The sequence below is a fragment of the Peromyscus maniculatus genome, chromosome 1, assembly GCF_049852395.1.
Source record: "Peromyscus maniculatus bairdii isolate BWxNUB_F1_BW_parent chromosome 1, HU_Pman_BW_mat_3.1, whole genome shotgun sequence".
NCBI lineage: Eukaryota > Metazoa > Chordata > Mammalia > Rodentia > Cricetidae > Peromyscus > Peromyscus maniculatus.
In genome coordinates this window covers 57,345,661-57,359,516 of record NC_134852.1, presented here as the reverse complement: position 1 = coordinate 57,359,516, position 13,856 = coordinate 57,345,661, and the positions used below count along the sequence as shown (strand labels likewise).

At 38.6% G+C, this 13,856-nt stretch overlaps 1 long non-coding RNA gene across 2 annotated transcripts in view; it reads left to right on the top strand.

The window, feature by feature from the left end:
• The window catches only part of LOC143266991 (uncharacterized), a 180,248-nt gene that overhangs the window by 132,381 nt on the left and 34,011 nt on the right, over nt 1–13,856 (top strand). For both annotated transcript variants that reach the window (XR_013041849.1, XR_013041850.1), the window contains 2 exons: nt 3,528–3,637; nt 9,928–10,039. This is a non-coding gene — a long non-coding RNA (uncharacterized LOC143266991). The remainder of the gene's footprint in view (nt 1–3,527; nt 3,638–9,927; nt 10,040–13,856) is intronic.

Here is a 13,856-nt window from a genome sequence, read left to right as displayed (position 1 = left end):
CCATCTCTGTAAGGCATATGTCCATTTCCAGTGTGCCAGCCCACAGTAATTGTAACAGCATACACAAGCCCCATGTAAGCTCAAGCAATACTAAATAAGTGCACATTAAGTCCCATGCCTAGCTGAGTTTTGCAATTGATAGCTGCTGGGAGAGAGATGATGTTCTTTAAGATTGTTGTTCTTGGTAAATTGACCACACTTCAGTGAAGGCTGCATGAAGAGGAATATGCAGGCAATTCAAACTGGACTTGATTTGTGAGGGGCAAAAGTAGTTACAATGTTCACTGGGCAATAAATGAGAGTTGGTTCTGGAAGAATTTCAGGGAGTGCTGAATGTAACCAAAACATTGGACAAAATTCTCCAAGAACTTAAAAGAAAAATATTTAACAATAAATTGCCTATGAGTAAATACATTATCCAAAATATATGTAACTACTTGTGTATGCTGTTACAATTACTGTTAGTTCATATATACAGACAGGTTCCTTGTGTCTGGATGGTAATGTTCTTGTGTATTCATCCATCATCACTGGCTCACAGAGTCTTTCTGCTTGTTTCTTTCACATTGATCATTGAAATTTGGGATATAGATGTCCCATTTATGGACTCAGCATTCTACAAATTCTTATGCTCTGCACCTTTGACCATTGTGTGTCTTTGTGATAAACACCAAAGCAAAGTGAAGCCTTTCTGATGAGAATTGAGACATGCATTAACCTGTCAGTCAATAGCAGTCAGTTTAAAACTATCTCCATTTATCAGAATAGTAGTAGTAAATCTTGCACTAGGGCCTATGATCTGTCTATTCTCAGGTTGGTGACCCAACATTGCTGCCAAATATGAGTTTTATCTTGTGAAGTGTTATATAAATGCAATCATAAGTGGTTGGTTGCTCCCATGATGTTTTTGCCACTATACATCAATGAGCATGTCTTGTAAAGCTGGTAATTGTACTTTACACGGTTAAGAGGTGGGTAAGATAAGGGACTACTTTTCGCAATTTTTAGTATGCATATCATCTTCAGCACTATGAAAGCTACTCAGTAGGAATGAGGCTTGTAAATCAGCATCAGCTTGAAACTGGAGTATTGGTAATAGATTTAATATTGCAAGCAGATGGGGCTCACTGGCAACATCTCCTAAGATGTAACCCACTCCTGGAACTGGGCATTTTTAATTGTTAGGCTTTGGTGTCTAGTAAGACACTGTCACCCATTACAGGATAACTCCATTTTAACTCTCTATCTATCTATCTATCTATCTATCTATCTATCTATCTATCTATCATCTATCTATCTATCTATCTATCTATCTATCTATCTATCTATCTATCTACCTAACTATCTATCTATCATATATATATATAGTATATATATGTAGTATATACAGTAGTAAGTAGGCTTCCATGTGTGAATACCTTCCATGTGAAAGGTATTCAGTGTTATTTATATCCTCCTATATTCCTTCCTGTACTCTGTCATATGTGGTCATATGCGTTTGTCCTTAATCAAAGTACTAGGATTTTGTTCTCATCAATATAAATAGTTCATATTTGAGCTAAAGGGCTAATACCCCAGTTGTCAAAATTTTTCTTGATACTTTTTCCTGCTTCTCAGAATAATGTCAAGTATGTTTAATCAATTAATGGTCATATTTTCAACATATTTGTAGCAATTTTCTAAATTGTTTGGCTTCTCTAAGAAAATACAAATATATATATACACACACAAAATACATTATGAAACAAGAGATGGGAAAGGCAAGGGAGGATAGAAGCTCAAATAATATCCAAGTTTAAGTCCTCCAGGTTCCCAAGTGCACAGAGCAGACTGTTCATGCTGGGAAGCCCAGTTGCAAAGTAGGAGTTAAGTACTAGTTAAGTACTAGTACTAGTTAAGTACTAGACACAGAGCACTGAAGAGGATTTATCACCTGATCAGTGTGCTTAAATCAAGTCTCTAATGTTGCTCAAGCATTAAATACCAGAAGTCTAGGTAGAGGAAAGGGGATTGCTACAATCTCTATAGTAATCTCTATAATTTTAGTTAGCTATTTCATAATTTTAAATAAATGAAAGTTAAAACAAAAATATAAAGTTTTAAAATGTGACATGTGATCATATTGAGTGGATAAATGCTAACATGGTCTTTTAGAATTTTACTAATATTTTATGTTATTCATATCACCCAACTTGACATAATATTTAATAAAAAATATTTGCTATTATCATATTTTCCTTGATCGTCCAACTGATATTTGTTTTGTTTGGGCTTAATGTTTTATATGTTGAGTGTACTTGCCTTTTGCAGAGAAGTATGGAAGACTTTTTTACTTTAGCCTTATTGCTCTAATCCATTTGTCATACGTTAAGTTGCTACTTGACTCTCTACATTTAATCTCAGATATTTTCTAGTGAACAAATTGAGACTGTTTCAACTGCCTAGGCTATCTTAATCCTTTAGCCACTGGGACATCTTGTACAATACTGGTGTGAGCTTTGGATGTATAGACTGCCTTAACGCTGTCCATTTGATTTTCAGTGCTGTAGATTGTACACATACTTTACTCATTGTAGAAAACAATCTGCCATTGAGCTACATCCATCACCTTTTGTATTTCTTAACAACCATTTGCTTACTCATTCTTGTACCTATTTAAATTCCAAGCCCAGTATATGTTTGACAGTCATAAAATGAAACTATATCAGAAATCATGTCAGTAAAATAGTGGCATGATATATTTGCCAGGTTTTACAAAGAAACACAACAATGGAGTATGTGAAGAAAGAGCCATAAAGGAAATCACTCAGTGAAGGAAGCAGCTAAGGAATCACACACACTGCTGGCAACTGGCTAGAAAACCAGAGAAGCCATTAGTGTCTTTTAAGAGACAGGGAGACAGTAGCAATATCTGAGTATATAATTACACAGGGAGAAGAGCTTAGGCATTCATGCTAGAGGCCCATATTTGAGACAGAGGCTATAGCTAAGTCATTTGAGTGCTTTCCTAGCATGGAGAATCCACAGGTTTCATCCCCAGTGCTACATAGACCTAATGTGTTAGTACATGCCTATAATATCAGAACTCAGGCAGTGGAAGCAGGAAGATGAGGAGTTGAAAGTCATTGTCAGCTGCATAACCAGAGGCTGTCCTGGGATACACGAGACCGCGTTTCCAAACAAACCAAGTAAGAATGTAAGGACCTCTAGTTTCCAGGTTCCCACAGGTCCCAGACCTCAGCCAGGGAGGAAAGTGTATGACAAACTAGCATAGAACCTACATGAGAATTTTCCCTCCCTCCTGCTAGTCTCTACAATTCCATTTCACCCTCTCTTTAGACATATCCTTCCAATGTCAGCATCATTTCTATAGCGAAGCTACCCACTGAATTTGCTGACTAAACCCTTTTTCTCTTTCTGTAAACTCATTTCATTCTGTTAAGTTTTTATCCTCTGATACAATATCTGAAGCACATATCCCTGAACAAGTGCATTTCTAACCTTACTCTTCACTCCTGTTTGACTAGTGTCTTGGAACTCATGCGTGCTAGAATCTACCAACTGAGCTACAACCCAAGCCTCAACCTAAAGAGCTTGAGCAAGACTGGTCAGAATTACACTGTGGCTCACTGTCCAGGTTTGTCCCTTCTCTAGTTTTCTGGGTCAGGGCAGCCAGGCAGCCTCTGTCTCTGTCTGTCTGGGCCTCTCTCTTCTCCCTTCCTCCTCTCCTTTTCTTCCCTTCCCCTCTCTCTCCCTCAGACAATTGTCATGGAAATATATTAAATAGCACAGTTGCTGGGTTAGGAACAAAGGAAGCCCTCACACACCAATGCCTTTGTTGATCCTGAACTGCCCCCTCACACAGACCATTGTGTCACCAAGCCAGTAACTCTGTGGTGGAGAGGGTTGGAACTCACACATGTCATTATTATTATTATTATTATTATTATTATTATTATTATTATTATTATTACTTTACTTGTTTTCATTCCTTCGCTTTTACATCTGCTGTTTCAATCTGGTTACTTAGCAGCACCAGTTTGGCTGACACTGAAACGGTAATTTAGAACACAGTTTTTAAATGGGAAGAGCACACTGCTCACCATTGGTTAAAGGAATGACAAAGACAGTAGCTTGAAGCTGGCTTGGATGGAAGATCTGGCTCACACAGAAGTAATTACATCTGCTTTAAAAAAAGAACATTTCTTGATCATAAAATGCCGTTTTCTTGATACTTGAATGTGTTGCTTTAATCTAATACTTTATTTTAACGTGAGAATTTAACAACTTTTGGGAGATAAAAATCTCATTTTGTGTTAGGAACAATGTGCAATAATTGTACAAGTTGATGGGGTTCTTTCAATCCATACACAGTGTGTGCTGACCAGAAATACTCTTCTATTAATAGAACTTTGCATTTATAAAACAAAGACCTCTTCCTCTCTACCTCCCTCCTCTTTTCTCTTTCTTGCTCTCTTCCCTCTCCTCCTCTCTCTCCCCCTCCCTTGCCTTTATTTTCTGTTTGTTAGTGATAAAATTCATCTATGTGTTTCTCCTATATCAAGTAGAATTCCTAACTACTGATCTGGTTACACATTCATCACTCTGGTCAGAATCTGGTAGCACATTTACTTCACTGCAGCAGAGGACTGATCAGGCCACAGGCAGTTGTATTTCCTGTATAAGAAAGGCGGCTGCATTCATGAATGTGCACTGTGGCAGTGACACTGAGTATGAAAAGAGACACGTCCTTTACATTTGTGGCAGCGTTTTCCCATAATTTCCCACACTTGTGTGTTTTCCTCTCCCAGTTTTGGGGCATGAAATTGAGTGAAGATAAAATGCTGAGATTTCCTGCTAGAGAGCATGCATACAACTTGGAAAATGTGAAACTGATGTTACTTCACAACAGAATGACTTCAGTATCCAAATTCTTTCTCAGTGCATGCTGCAAACTCAGGGTCATTAGCTTTGCAGAGTAAAAAAGATGAGCCTCTCTGCAGGAGTCATGGAGTCCCACTTGGTATGGCTACACCTTCCCTTCACAACATCCCAAAGAGCAGAGGGTTCCAAAAAACACAAGAATTATTTGAATTGAATTGGATTTTCACCCAGCTTGCACAATGCTGGGCTATTTGGTGCTTTTCTGGCACTGAATCACATGTAAATAGTTTACATGAAGAATTGTAGGAATAGAATGGATGACTCTGTAGGCAATACTGAACACCTATATCTGACCTCACATGTGTGCTCTGTAAGCCTGCCAGGAAACTCATGAGTCTGCCTGGTAAGATGCTCATTTTAACCTATTCATAAAGGTATGCATTATAAGATGATTTTCATAGAGAAGAGAGGAGTGAACAAGAGAAATTGCTATTGTATCATAGAATCAAAAGAAAAGCAAACAAGATAGCAGCAGGTTCTGTTCAAAGTCATAAAAACTGTCACACAGAAAGGTGACATGTGTGTTGTATGAATGGTTGGATTGACACTGTCAGGCTTGAGTCCAGGCTTGTTACTCTGTTTACACAGAGGGAATTAATTTCTGTTTCATTTCCTGAAGATCAGACTGCTGACTCTACATAATGGTCCATGGTAATTCTCTGCTGAAAATCCAAAGAGAAACAGTTACACACACAAGCACACACATTGGAAAAATATCAGTATGGGTGGATTGTCAGCAAGTGTCTGAATTCATAATATTATGGTATGGACTACTGCTGTGGGATGTTCTGTATGTCAAATGCGTTGCTCTGATTGGTTAATAAATAAAACAGTGATTGGCCAATAGCCAGGAAGGAAGTATAGGTGGGACAAGCAGAGAAGAGAATTCTGGGAGGTGGAAGGCTGAGGCAGAGAGACACTGCCAGCTATCACCATGACAAGCGGGACGTAAGGAACCTGTAATCCATGAGCCACATGGCAACTTAGAGACTAATAGATATGGGTTAATTTAAGACAGAAGAACTAGATAACAAGAAGCCTGCTGTGGCCATACAGTTTGTAAGCAATATAAGTCTCTGTGTGTTTGCTTGGTTAGATTTGAGTGGCTGTGGGACTGGCAGGTGAGAGAGATTTGTCCTGACTGTGGGCCAGGCAGGACTGGAGAAAAACTCTAGCAACAGACTACATAGGTGGAAACGGAGTCTGCAGGTGGATTTCAGATGAGCAGGGACAGAGGCTATGTATGCATAGTCAATTTAAAACAGAGAGGGTCTACCGTTTGTGGACAATATGCAGAAAGAAATCTTCACAAGTTCACATAAAGAGCCAATTTCAGCACAGTTTACTATACATTATGGTAGGATCATAGTATAAACATTGATTAACTTGAAGGCTTTACATATTGAATGCAGCATAGCACAGAGAGAGAAGCCAGGAGCAGAGACAGAGAGAAGACACGACTTGAAAAAGTCTTGTTTATTCCTGGACACTTTGCCAAGCTCCAGCCGAGGTTGTCAAGCCTGGCAAGAGCCCAGTGGTTTGGCTGAGCTGAGAACAAAGAACAAGTTTCTATGAAAGTCAAGGAGACAAGAGATTTCAGTGACAATACCCCACAGAAGGGAGCAGCATGGGAAGAGACACAGAGGCCACTGGGGCTCTCCCTATTCACAGAGCTGAGGAATGATGTGGGCATTAGTGGAGAAAGCTGCCCAAGTCCAAGAAAGAGATCCTGGTGAACCCTGTCACCATTCAAGTAAATGTATCAGTGCATAAATGACTTCTGGTCCCCTGCTGAGAAAAAGACTCACAATTCATGAAGCCTTACACGGAGGTTTCCGGAGGCCACTGATCAGTGTGGTGGAAAACTTAGTCTTAAACTAGTGGTTCCTTTTATCACATTTAAATGTCAGCCTCCAAGAGATCAAACTATCAATTGAAAAATAACTGTTGTTTTTATCAAATATTCAAGAACATTTAGAGAGAGAAAAAATTTAGCATCAAAGAACATAAAATTTATGGTTGCTTTTGGCAGACAATTACTGTCTGCTTGCAAAGAAACAAGGAGAGAAAGATTTAATAAACAGAAACAAACTGAGAAAAGGCACAGACAGATGATAGATTTAATTAATGATGTCACATAATTGTTATTACTAAACATGGAGATACATTTGTCCAGTGTATTGTTTAAGAAGGCCGATGAGAACCTGGGCATGCTGATTAAAGAATACAGAAAATACCTCAAATAGTCTAACTCAAACTTCTAGAGATGGAAAAACTAGCATTATCTGAAGTAGAAAAGAAGATGAGATGGACAAAGTGTCAGCTTTTCTTTAGAAGAGGGTATCATGGGAGGTCTTCCAAAATCTAACCTGTGACACAAAGGTCTCCATCCTCACCATGCAGTCTCAGCATAGGTACACTGCCACAATTTTTCCTTTGACTAGTTCATTATAAGATTAATTTTTAATTTGTCTGTATACACATGGGTATAGATAACTCTGTTAGGTGAACAAGGAGGTCAGAAGGGATTGTTTGGACCCCTGGGGCAGGAGGTACTGCGGTTGTAACACACCAGACATGGGTGTTGGGAACCAAATTCAAATCCTCTGGAAGAGCAGTTTATGTTCTTAATCACTGAGCCATTGCTCCACCCCCTTTTCTTAAGATAGAATAAATAAATTTTAATCATTATTTAATACTTTTCTTCAGTTAAAATATGTACTCAGTTTCAGGTTCTCTGGTGTAAATATAAATTATTGTTTTCTACAAAGGCACATACACAAACATACAGCTTGAGGTTATTATATTTAAGTAGTATTGTGGTTATCATATGCCTAAAAATAATTTGACTGAATATTAAGTGATTGGAATAATGACTTTAAATCAATTATATCAGTTTTAATTCATTTAGAGTTAATTGCATCTATGTAGTAAAATTTCATTATTCAATGCATTAAAGTAAAACATTATCTACCACTAAAAATAAACCATATTTTCACTTAAATAGGGCCTTCCCATAAATCAGCGCTCCTTTTTTTATTTTTTTAACCCATCAAGTCCAATTTGTACTGCCCATATATTCTTGCCTGTGTGGACTTCCTTCCACTGGAGCAGACGACCCTCCAGAGGCTGCAATTGTGAAGAAAACTGACTCCCTCTTTCAGCAGCTATCAGTTGCCAATAATTCCCCAGCCAGAGTTGGGGCATATTGTAAGAGCCAAAGGCCTTGTATGGCTACAAGTAAACAGTGTTTTCCGGACACATCATGGAAATTGCACATTTTTACTCACAGTGATTTTAACAGCATGCACCAGACCTATGCAAGCTCATGCCGAACAAAACCCCACCATGGAGGGGGTTAAACTCAAAATAGTATTTCCTAATATTGTCATTATAGAACTATTTCATGAAAAATCAAACATTTTTTGCAATTTTTACCTCTTCAGTCAGGAAGATTGACAGATACAATTGCATATTTAATATAATCAGAAATAATTTTAACTTTGATTCTGCCTCCAGAAAATTAAGGAAACATACATTCCAAATTAAAATAATCATGCACATCAAAAAGTTTTGCTTTATTGGACCATTGGTTCCACTTTTTCCTTTGTATGTTGTAGTGAAAGTTTGTGTTCTGATGAAATTAATATCTTGGAAAAATTAATATTTTCAATACTATAAAATAGAAGTAGGATGGAAAGATGGCTCAGCAGTTAATATCACTTATAGCTCTCTAAGTGGATCTTAGGTTTTGATTCTCAAAACACAAATTCCAGGTTCAGGGAATCTGACACACTCTTCTGGCCTCAGCAGGTACCTATCTACGCATGACATACACAAACACATACTATCTATTGGAACTAATGTTTTAACAAATGATAGGAGTGATTTTTCATATGCTTTCTGTAAGCCAGTTGTGATGGCAAATGCCAGGAATTACAACACTCATGAGACTGAGACAGGAGGATTGGTGTGAGTTGAGGCCATGTTGGACAACATAGTAAGTACAAGCCAGCCTGGGTTACATAATGAGATGTTGTGAGGAGGGACACACACACAGACACACACACACATACAGAGAGAGAGAGGAGAGAGAGAGAGAGAGAGAGAGAGAGAGAGAGAGAGAGAGAGAGAGAGAGAGAGAGAGAGAGAAAATGTGTGTGACACATTCTGAAGTTTCTTTTAAAAGAATGTTAAATCCTAATATTCTTCATTAAATGAAGATAAATGTTTGTAGTGCCTGGGAACATCTGCAGATATTAACTGTGTTGCACAAACTCAAGAAGAGAAGGACAAGCACATACAAGGTGACATATCCACGGATGTATAATAGGGTTTTTCTCCATTAATGATCCTGACTGAACCCAAGTCAGACAAGATTTCTTGGGAGCAATGGTCCAGGTATAAATAAATAAATAAAAAAATAAATAAATAAATAAATAAATAAATAAATAAGGAGTAAGAACTAAAGAGAAAAAATTAACCAGGAGATGTTTCCCAGTATGATTATTACATGGATGAGAGAAACACAGTAGGGCGAGCTAACCCCTGACTATAGGTCAGAATTGTGTGGAGGACTGAAGATCTAGAAGGAAAAAGAAAGAAGGAGTGAGGAGAACATAGGAGAGAACATTGCTTCTTAGACAGAGCCACCCAGAGTATGTTCAAGAGACTCAGAAAACCTTTCTGTGAGGATCCACCACACTCTCCCAGTTTAGTATAACAAGAAAGTTTTACTAAAAGTATAACCAGCTAGTTTAGTTAAACCAGAAAGACACTGTATTTTAGAAGTGTTGTGTGTTCTGGTATCGAAGACAGGATAGAAACTGAATGTCATCAATTAATACAGATAATTTGTCTTTTTTCAAAAAATATGTCTTAAGTATTCATAGCTCTAGAAAATGATCCCCGATGGATATAGTGAATGCTGTATTTTCCTCCTGAGGAAGCCATGCCTAATCTGCAAACTGCTTCTTATTCCAGATGCATAAGGCTTGATCATAGACACACAGTACTTCATTGGAAGATGCAAACACACTGGGTGATGTGAAGCTGATGTCTGTTCTGTTTGCTCTGAGACCTCAGAGAGTATAAGGTACGTCTATGCCTTCCTCCATTTCACACTAGCTTTGGAAGAAAACTTGATCCAAGCATTAAATTGCTGTTTTAATCTGTTACAAGATAGAAATGAAAACAATCATATTAAGTATCATGTGCCTTAGGTGAACTTTAATTGCTTCCATTATGTTTTAAAAGGTGAAAAGTGATTATTTCAACTGGTCAAGAAGACAGATAAAAAGTAAAAGAAAACTACATTCCTAAGAACATCTTGTTATTAAAAGGGACCTTAAGTGATATGTTTGTGTCTCCTGAGTATAGGAATAAGTCTTCATGGCAAGGCTCTGAGAACACTGCAGAATCTATGGGGGAGTGACTAGTGCCCATACATACATGTGAAGCAATGTGCCACAGCCTTACTGTATGATTATAACTGGGGTTAGGAACTCAAATCCCCCTGAGATTATTTCAAAGAGGTTAAATTTGAACAGTCTATAAAATCTGATTTATTTCTTTGAGAATAAATGTAGACTGAAGTACAAAAAGAAAGAAGAATGGGGCACAACAATGCAGGATTTCCTAGTAATGCAAAACAAGGCCATGGTGTGGCTGCTTACCATCAAATGTCCCAGGACTAGACTCAGAGATCACTTCCAAAAAATAGCTACAGGTTTCACCTTGAGCCAAAATTCCCTATTGCTGGCCGAAGTCCATTATTTTCCAAATTTACTAAAAATACAACAATCTGCAGGAGGAGTGGGACCCTCACTAAAAGAAATCAGGTAGAACATAGTTACACAGAGGAATCTTCAGGTGCACAGCCTCTTCTCACTCAGACCCATTGAAGAAACCCCCAGGTTGCTTTCTACTGAACTTCCAGACTCATCCATTTGTGAGTTAAGTTCTGGCTGCCAGTAATGACAGTTTGGGAAGTGTAAGCCCTCTATGCTGCACAAACAACCACCTGTTTATTTCCTTCGGCCACAGGTATCTGTGCTTGTGTTGAGTGTTTCTGTCTTAGTGACATGATTTGTACTGTTTTATATGTTCTTTTCTGAGACGAATAACTATGAGTCTAATTTAAATAGCTTGCTTTTTTCTCTGCTGGGTTCATCAGATTTAAAATAAAAGGCAAGATGTGGATTTTGCAAAGGACTGAGTATTGACTTTTCATAAGGGACATCTGAAAAGATACTGATAGAAGGTCTAACACTTATCTACCCTGTGAAACACTGTAGACTAGCAAAGGCTATGTAGGTGATCAGTAGGCACCAGAACAGAAGGGGGATTACTAAACTGTGTCCTCCCAAGGCCCTGACCCTGTAGATAAGATGGTGCATGCAATGGCTAGGATATCTGTAACCACAGTTGACACTTGTCATTAAGAAACAGTATTGCCAGTTCCAGCTGTCTCTCGACCATTGCGAGCAGTCTATTGTGGGGGTATCTTTGTGAATTTCTGTGGGCCTCTCTAGCACTTTGTTTCTTCCTTTTCTCATGTGGTCTTCATTTACCATGGTCTCCTATTCCTTGTTCTCCCTCTCTGTTTTTGAACCAGCTGGGATCTCCCGCTCCCACAGGCTCTCTTTCCCTCGACCCTCGCCCTTCATTACTCCCACTCATGTCCAGGTTGTTCATGTAGATCTCAGCCATTTCTCCATCATTGGGTGATCCCCGTGTCTTTCTTGGTGTCCTGTTTCCAGGTAGCCTCCCTGGTGATGTGAGTCCAGTCATCCTTGTTCCACATCTAGTATCCTCTGGTGATGGGATGGCCAAACACCCTAATACTGGGCCAGAAACCCCATCCAACGACTGAGGGAACTGGATGCAGAGATCCACGGCTAGGCCCCGGGTGGAGCTCCGGGAGTCTAATTAATGAGAAAGAGGAGGGTTTATATGAGCGAGAATTGTTGAAACCAAGGCTGGACAAAGCACAGGGACAAATAGCCAAACGAATGGAAACACATGAACTATGAACCAAAGGCTGAGGGGCCACCAACTGGAGCAGGCCCTCTGAATAGGTGAGACAGTGGATTGGCTTGATCTGTTTGGGAGGCATCTAAGCAGTGGTACCAGGTCCTGGGCTCATTGCATGAGTTAGCTGTTTGAAACCTGGGGCTTATGCAGGGACACTTGGCTCAATCTGGGAGGAGGGGACTGGATCTGCCTGGACTTAGTCTACCTGGTTAATCTCAGTCCTGGGGGAGGCTTTGCCCTGGAAGAGGTGGGAATGGGGGGTGGGCTGGGGGGAAGGGGAGGGGGGCAGGTGGCGAAAACAAGGGAATCCGTGGCTGTTATGTAGAACAGAATGATATTGTAAAATAAAATAAAAGGGGAAAAAAAAAGAAACAGTATTGCTCTAGCCTACCAAGAAAAAGAAGCAACATAGTGATATTGAAAGTGATATTGTTTAAACTAAGAACCCCAACTCCACATTACTACTAAAATTAAAAGAATCCTGCATTGGATAATCATAGAAACTGTCATAAAATATTTCGTGGAAAAAGCCTAGCTTGTGTCACACTGCTGGTAGTTGGTGTCTGTGGATGAAATTGGCAGTTTTTAACAGCAAGAAAATTAATTTGCCACTGTCTCCTACTGTTTTTTATAAACATGTCCTGTTTAGATCCAGATTGAATATGTGGGCTGTTAGTTGGACATAGAAGTATATTCTTACAATCCAAGCATGTGAGAAGCTGAAGCAAGAGGATTGTCATGAGTTAGACACCAGCATAGACCATATAACAAGACTGTCTCAAAGCACAGAGAAGAAAATGGAAGCGCTCTCTGAGGAAAATGATGTGGGACAATGTGAAATTTATTACAGAGATTCCTTAGGTTCTGTGTACTGGCTCATTGGGACTGTCAAAGGCCCATTTCCATCTTTTTATTTTAGTTTATCAAGTGTTTGTGAAATTACATATGTATTGAAAAGGTGTCTTTTTAAAATGAAACCATTGCTCTGACTTTGAGATTATCTGCACTCAATTCCCACTCCCTCCAAGGAGCCAGGTTCCCATAAAAAGGTATCTGCAGCCCTACTGCAACCTCAGCCATTCATCAAATAGTGAAAAATAATGACCAGGAAATACTCCTCCATGAAAAGAACTATTTGAAAGGATTATGGGTAAAATTAAATACAAATGCAATTGACGGTAAGCCTGGTCCTTGTAACTCTGACACTCTCAAGGTGCACAGAACATGAAAATAAGTCACATTTACCATATGGACATAAACCACAGAAGAGAAAGCAATCTCTAACAGTCACTTTGAATGACCATCCGTGAGCTGAAACTGGCACAGAACAAAAGAATCCAATTTACTGTTACTCAGTAAATCGTCTACAAGAATTCTTTTTAATAAGTAACCCTGTGTGTTATTCATTGCATTAGCCATGGTGAATAAGAAGATTTACAATCAAACAATGCACCAAATGCCTCAGATATTTAGACTGACCATCCTCTATTTCTTTACTGAAAATAATTATTTTAAAAGCTATCAATTAAGAAATGTGGATACAATTTCCTCTTTGCTCTGTTTCTGTTTGATAAATATCACAATCCTTATAACAATGTATGTGGTACACATATCTCTTTTTATAAAGGAGCAGAATGTCACAGGAGATTCAAGAGTGTGCTTGGGTTCAAAGTTACAATACTAACAAATTCAATGTGTAAATATTCTGCTCATGTATAGAAAATAAGTTTATGCTCAGTTCAGTTCTTATTCTTCAGTATTTGTTACATATTAACACCAGTACAAATTCACTGATAATACACTTGTGACCTAAGGCACATTTTCACTTATGAGTAACTCCATAGCATCTTTTGAATCTCATTTATTCCTTCAAGTAA